Here is an 8,174-nt window from a genome sequence, read left to right as displayed (position 1 = left end):
GGTCATTTGGGTAGTTTCTGTTGTCATTATGATTCAAAAAGGGTAAACACAGTTGTTTGACAATAAATGGCTTCACCCAACCACTAACCATGAGTGAAAGAAAAGTTTGTGAGTTATCATTCATATCCTCTGACAAATGGCCAGAAAATCACAAATTCTGCTAGGGTATGTAAATTTATGAGCACAACTGTATGTATATATATATATATATATATACATACATACATACATACATACATACATACACTGTATGTATATATATATATATATATATATATATATACATACATACATACACTGTATGTATATATATATATATATATATATAATAAAAATAAAATATAATTATATCTTGATTCTCCAATTTATTGTTCATCTAAGTCCTGGGGTTCAGGGGGGTCCTCTTCGGTTCTTTCAGGGCCCCAACATAAATGACTAAGAAGTAGCATAAGACTTCTGTTTAGTGACTGATTCCATAATATCAGATCATGGGCAAACTCCACAGTGATCATACCGCACAACCATCTATTACTTTTGTAAATGTTTGTATATGTTGTAATGGTGGTGGCACTCCGGGCATGGTTTTGGCTTGTAATGTTGAACATCTGGCACCCAAAGAGGAAATAAGTTGCCTGCCCCTGCATTACACCATCCACATTCCCGACAATGCCTCATATCTTTTTTTTGGGGGGTTAAAGAAATCACCATTAAAAACAAATACTGCCTTTCATCCCTGAACACTGATTCAATTTGGGAGCCAAAATATTCTCTAAAATGGACCTTGGAAGGTATGCAAATATTCAGAGGTCATTGCCCTGCAATCTCAAGGTCATACAGAGATTTCCACGTTTTTCTAAGGTTTTCTATTTACTACAGACAATTTATCAAGCCATTCTCTACTATTGTGGCACCCGCCATGTCTACAAAGGAGGTGACCCATCTGTGGTCTTCTGTAACTTCGGCAGCTGTGAAACTGTTAAAGGATAGTTATATCTCAGCACCAATCATGCTGTCGCTCTATCCCGTAATTCCACATAGGAACATACTGAAAGTTTAACTATCATTCCTAAATCCTGTCGTTTGTCTGCGTTAGAGCTTAGACAGTCTGTCCTAGCTGAGGTTCAAAATGATAAGATCTTAGGCCAGATATATGATGGCCACCCATTGAGAAAAAAAACACAGGAACAAGTTGCTGCTTGTGATTTCAGAAATAAGGGTTAGTGTCTATATGGGGTGCCAAGAGGTAGGGTGGGTACAAGTCACCCAGGCCCGGACGGGCACTATAGGAATGTACATTCCAACTGGTCGCAGCCTTATCCCCTCCAGTGGCCATGCCCCATAGTATCTGGGCCTGCCATATGTCTCAGCGGCTCTGCCTGTCTATCCATGGATTTTATAGTAGAACTATCACCCTTTAAGAGATTAAGGGGGATAGTTACTAAGCAGTGATAAGAGCGGAGAAGTGAGCCAGTGGAGAAGTGCCCATGTCAACCAATCAGCACTGAAGTAACATCTATAATTTTCATACTATAAAATGACATGGAGCTGCTGATTGGTTGATGGGGCAACTTCTCCACTAGCTCACTTCTCCGCTCTTATCACTGCTTAGTAACTGTCCCCCTTAAAACCATGTTGTTTATTGTGGGTGAGTATTTTTTTGTTTTTTTACCTCTGAGGAGTTAGGCATCTGTATGTACTCCATTACTGATAATATAGTGTCTGACAGGTGCTTGCTGTTTTAAACATTTTGGAGAGTATTATCAATTTGGGATGATGCTGTTATCTGCTTATCAATCCCAAACCAACGGCCGGGCCGTCTTAACAGCAGTGTAGGCCCCTGGGCACAGCAATGTACTGGGCCCCCTACCCAGCAATAGGGGTGGGGGGTGCTAGCAGCAGCAGCTTTGATGTCCCACAGACGGTAGGTGGTGTTCTATCTTCCACTCAGCATATAGAACCTGGAACAGTAATTTCTCCTAATTACTCCTTCACTGTACAGATGGGGCTAAACTGTAGAAGGGGGCATTGGGCTGAATGAAGAAGCCCTGGTACATGACTTCCAGGGTGGTAGGGAGTGTTTAATACATAGGGGAGGGGTGGATAGTGGAGTGGGTTTAATATTTATCATTTTCCAGTGGGAGGGCAGCTTGCTTGACTGCAGATATCTCAAGGTCCTGAAAATATATTTCTTAGCTTTGAATGGGATACAAAACTAGAGCGTCCCACCTTTCATTAGGTTCTGAGGACTTGGGGATCAGAGATCAGGAGCCAGAGCAATCCACCAATGAAAATATAAAACTGCATTCCAGGCGTGTGGAGCTGGAGCAGGGACCAGCTGCTTGAAGGTTGATATCTCTGGTTCTGGGCATAGTAGAGACAAGCCGACAGTGTCCACCAAAAGGGGAGAGTCCCAGCTTTTGGCTTATAACCTCAGAAAAACTCTAAGTCAGACAGAACCCGAGATATCTTGCTGGGAAGAGCAATTAACAGGCTTGGATGGGGACCACTACTTTCAAGTCGGATATCTCCGGTTCCCCAGGGCCGATTTTCAAAAATCTGATACCCCTGGAAAAAGGGGACCCTCAGCTCTCAGCCTAGGGCCCTTATACTCCTGGGGCTCTTAGGCAAGAGACCCTATTGAGCCCATACGAAAAGACGGCCCTGACCAACGGGCAAATTAAAAGAATCAATCAGACCTTTATCGTATTATTATTATAATAATAATAATAATTTTATTTATATAGCGCTCTTTTTCCAACAGGACTCAAGGCACCTGTACCACAGGATGTTTTGTTTCTGGTACTGTATGCAAGACAATTTGTGTACCCACCATGGTCTGAGTATGCCCTTAGTAATTTAGCACTCTTTTCTAGTGTCTTTGGGTGTTGACAAGGTGGGATGTCTCTCCTAAAGATTGAGTCCAAAAGACACAGGGCCTAATTCAGGTCTGATCGCAGCAGCAAAATTGTTCTCTAATGGGCAAAACTGTGTGCACTGCAGGGGATGGGGAAGGGGGGGGGGGGGCAGATAGAACATGTGCAGAGAGAGTTAGATGTGGGTGGGTTATTTTGTTTATGTGCAGGGTAAGTACTGGCTGATTTATTTTTACACTGCAATTTAGATTTCAGTTTAAAGTAAACACATCCCACCCAAATCTCACTTTTTTTGCACATGTTATATTTGCCCCACCTGCAGTGCACATGTTTTGCCCATTAGAGAACAATTTTGCTGCTGCGATCAGGTCTGGATTAGGACCACAGTCATGCCTACAGCATGCTCCAGCCACACCCTTGCGTCCCAATTACAAATTCAAAAATATTGGAAATGGGTTAATGTATCCATTTGAAGTCTTCTTGATTTTTAACCCTACTCAATTAAACTATTCTTGTATGCTGCCTGTCCTGACCTCTGGGAATATCCGGTCCCGACCGATGTGATATCACACTCTGTTTAAAAAAATAAACATAAATTCTGCAGTATATAGCTACCGTATATCGATACTAACTAATGGGCTCACACGTCTTTGGAATGAGAAATCAGGAAACCAATGTTACCTGAATTCTTTGCAGAGCATAACATCCACAAATACTTCCTTTCATATAACAAATAAGGCAAGCAGCTGTCAGGACCCATTCCCACTTACCCAAATATGTTTTCATAGCAGCATTCATGCAATAGATAGGTTGCCAGAGGGTGGCGGTGCCACCTGACCCTGGATTAAATAAACACTAACCTCCAGCAGTTCTGTTAATCTCCGATAGTATCAGAGATGATAGGCTAGCTGGGTTTTGAGATCACAGTTTAAGCAACTACCGTGCAGAAAGTCTATTTAGCTTGGCTGCCCAGTCCAACCCTTATGGTCTGGCTGCATTCTGGTACACCTGCAGCGTCCCTGGCATCCCGGCCTGTGGGAAGGATTGAAGAAAGCTTCTGCTAGAGAAACCCCATGTAAACATTCCATTTATTTTAATAAAACACCTGACACCTTCATGTTTATTCTGGTAAGTCTCTCTAAGGGCAAGAATTTATTTAAATCCTGCTGTGCTAGCCTTCGGAGGAAAGTCTCTTGCTGAAAATAGCCTGTGATATTTACCCTTCCGCCTAAGTCACAGCATGGAGACAGAGCAACAGGTACACCGGGGTTATAAATACGGCTGCGTTGGCAAATATGTTTTCCTACTAAGCCATTAATGAGTGAAAAAACAACAAATACAGGAAAGTAAGCCCCATTAACCGCTTGGGTTCTGAATAATCCTCACAGTACAGGTGCCTGGACGCTCTTGCATTGCAAAACACAGCACAGTTGTGGGGTTCTGGGTGGTGCACATTGGTATCAGGTACTCTAGTGACCTTAGGGTGCCTACACACTATGCAATATTGCATAGGATCCGACTGATACTGACCGGTTCATTGCAATATTGTATAGTGTGTACGCTTGATACAGGATACGATGCATGCTCCCGCGGGTCGTATCCTGCATCGCATATGGAACCTGCATGCAGATCCGACGTACGGTATCATACCTCCCAACTTTTAGCTCAGCCGAGGAGGGACACAGAATCTATTCACAGCTTTTCTGCTCAGAGCAGCGAGTGACAGGGAGGGATCTCCCAACTGCCCCCCCTCCCGCGGGACACTGCGACCCGCGAGTGGGACAGCGGGACAGACCGTGAAAAACGGGACTGTCCCGCCAAAATCGGGACAGTTGGGAGGTATGCGATATGGCTTACAAGGGCCATGCCGGCGAAAGAACCCGATGTCCCTCCCCGTTGCAGCCGACACCGGCAAGTGTCGATGCCCCATCGCAGATGATGTTGCATTGTATGTACATCGTTCTGATGTGTACACAGCCTAAGGGCCTAATTCAGTATGAGTTGTAGATATGTGAAAAAACACACATCTACAACTCTTTACTCTAGCATGCGGGGGGATGCTCAGCATAGGGCAAGTCCGCCCCGCCTGCCGGGTCCCCCCCCCCCCCCCGGCAATCATGCTCTCGTGTTGCACGACGGCGATGCTCTCGCATGTTTAGGGTTGCCCGCTGCCTACACAGCCTAGCTGCGTAGGCAGACAGCTACCCACCATGTTTAGGCTCGCAGCGGCTGCATGTGATGTCACACAGCCGCCGCGGCCCTCCCCAGAAACAGTCCAGACATGCCCGCGTTGTCTGGGCCGCTGCCCTAAAATGCCACCGCAACGCCCCCTCCCATCCCATGAACGCCTCTGCCTGTCAATCAGGCAGAAGTATTCACACATGTGAGATGCCGTTGCACCTCACAGTGTGCACATGCGCGGCGTGGCTTCTGCGCGTACACGCACTGCAGAGGGCTCCAGCACGCGAACGCTGTCAGAGCAGCTCTTTCATGCTGAACTAGGCCCTAAGCCCACAACCTAGTAGCAGAGTTTGGTTATACAGGCAGAAGGGCTGGGTGCACAGCAAGTGTGTGAATGGCAGCTAGTCCATACAGCAGACAGCTTAATCAGGTCATTGGTTTATTAACCGGATAGATACAGGAGGCAAGGTAACATGGGGTTATTAGCATGTACATGTTGTAAGTATAACCCAGTTACAGTCTGGAGGGTACAGAGCATGCTGGGGGGAGTACGTACCGGGGGGGGGGGATGCATTATCCTGGCATGGATCGTGCCGGTACTTCTATTCCTGCTTCACCTCTCTACTGAGATAGGAAGCAGTAGCGACGAGATGTATTAACATCTCAGATGTTGGAGTGGGGAGTGAAAACTCCCCCTCCAGCAATCCCAGTCACAGCCCACAGTGCCTCAGCCTAGTGCTGTCTCTTCTCCCAGCCGACTCCACTGGGCATGCATGAGATGCAAACCTCACGAGATCTCCTACGCAGCCTGGAGCCTGGCAGCGGCAACTTAAGTGGGTGTGAATGGGGCAACGACACCTGCAGCTGTCGAAATCTGTTGCTGCTGCCAGTGTCGGACTGGGGCATGAAGGGCCCACTGGGGAATGCAGTGGTAGGGGCCCATGTTTAGGGGTGTGGTCAGTTTCCAGAGGGGGTGTGGCCGGCTGTTACATTGGATTGCCTAGCCATTAGTGAGTGCATGGGCTGGGCCCCTTGACAAATATATAAATACAGGTTGAGTATCCCTTATCCAAAATGCTTGGGACCAGAGGTATTTTGGATATGGGATTTTTCTGTATTTTGGAATAATTGCATATCATAATGAGATATCATGGTGATGGGACCTAAGTCTAAGCACAGAATGCATTTATGTTACATATACACCTTATACACACAGCCTGATGGTAATTTTAGCCAATATTTTTTATAACTTTGTGCATTAAACAAAGTGTGTATACAGTCACACAATTCATTTGTTTTATATACACCTTATATACACAGCCTGAAGGTCATTTAATACAGTATTTTTAATAACTTTGTGTATTAAACAAAGTTTGTGTACATTGAGCCATCAGAAAACAAAGGTTTCACTATCTCACTCAAAAAGGTCCGTATTTCGGAATATTCCGTAGTTCGGAATATTTGGATATGGGATACTCAACCTGTACTTCTAGTGCGTGCATGATAATGTACCAGATAAATATTGGCAATGCAGAGAATACATAATAGCCCTGTGCAGTGTAAGGTAACATACAGGGGCGGATTGGGAACAAAAAGCGTTCCTGGAAAAATTTGTACTAGTGGCCCCACATGGGCAGCACCAGAGGTGTAAGGTCTAGCCATGGGCCACGGCAGCAGCACCCTCCCCCCAAGACTTTCCAGATAGTGGGCATGTCCAGCATCAAGGGGGAGGTTAAAAAGAAATAAAATTACATATTATGAGCACATTATATGATACACCTTCAGAATTTAGGAAACTATATAATTCTTTAGAAATATTTTCTTGCTTATTACACCAACCGTATCACAATCACTATTCACTCAATCTTATATGTCATCCAAGCAGGCAGACAGAGCATACACTAGATCATCTGCAATCACAGGCTAAGTGGCAAAGTCATTTTCATATATGCAAATTATTTTGCACATTTTTCATTATGTGTATAAAAAGGATCACATGTCCTCAAACAAAACAGGCCCCACGGGTGCGTCGGCCCACCGGGAATCTTCCCTGTAAACCCTATGCCCAATCCGCCTCTGGTACATATGTATAATGTATAATTCATGTGCACAGTCTGGAACCTGATCACTAGAGGAGGAGGAGGGTCCCCAGGCAGTGGGGCCTACCGGTGGTTTCCCCTGTACCCCTGTGGGCCAGTCCGACCCTGGCTGCAGCTGCCACTGACCGTTCATACATAGGCTGGGACATCGGCACTCTATCTTGTAGATAGGAGCGCCAATAATGACAGGGGTGCCTAGCACCCCCGGAATTTGCCGGTAATCACTGCTTTCATACATGGGGGAGAAGCGGTATCAGTGCACACATGTGCTGATACGACTTCCCACCCCATAATGACTAATCTAGGTTCGGTATAGACCAAGGAGTTGAACAGGCGCTGCGGTAACTGTGGGATGCTCAATGAACTAAGCGGTGGTAACACAGTGTACTTAGGAGTCTTCTGACAGCAAACAGTACAGAGGGGATGGTATTGGGATCCCAGAGATTGGGATACCGGCAGTCATTATACTGAAAGCAGAATCCCGACGATCAGGATCCAGACACTTACTAGGTGAGTATACTATTTCTAATCCCCAAACCCCCTAAACCTAATCCTTCTTTTCTGCAACCTGTACAGTTAAAAGGCCAGACCCACCTTTTTTTTTGGAAACCATTACGGACACATGTCCTTGGTGAGGATTCAGTAGGAAATCCCGACTGTCGGGATCCCGAAGGTCAATATACCGACGTCGGAATCACGACAATAGAGATCCCGACCTTGAGCTCAGTGTGTCCCCTTGTGGGCTCTCTGCACTCACCATGCTTTGGATACTATTATATTCCCCCCCGGGTGGTGGCGTGGACCACCACTCTAGAGGGAATACCGGGCGTCTCTCGGGATTTCTGCGTCGGCATTTTCCCTGCTGTTGGGATTCCAGCATTGGTAATTCGGCTTCCGGGATCCCGTCATTCGGAAAATTAACTGCATCGCCCTTGGTGATAGTGGCTACAAAATTGCTGGAAAAGCCAGACAACATGGAGGATGTAATTAAGGCTATGCTACAAGCGACAGCAGCATAGCA

Source organism: Pseudophryne corroboree, chromosome 4, assembly GCF_028390025.1.
Source record: "Pseudophryne corroboree isolate aPseCor3 chromosome 4, aPseCor3.hap2, whole genome shotgun sequence".
In the NCBI taxonomy this organism is placed as follows: Eukaryota; Metazoa; Chordata; class Amphibia; order Anura; family Myobatrachidae; genus Pseudophryne; species Pseudophryne corroboree.
The sequence above is the reverse complement of the archived record's forward strand: the minus strand, read 5'-3'. Positions refer to the sequence as shown.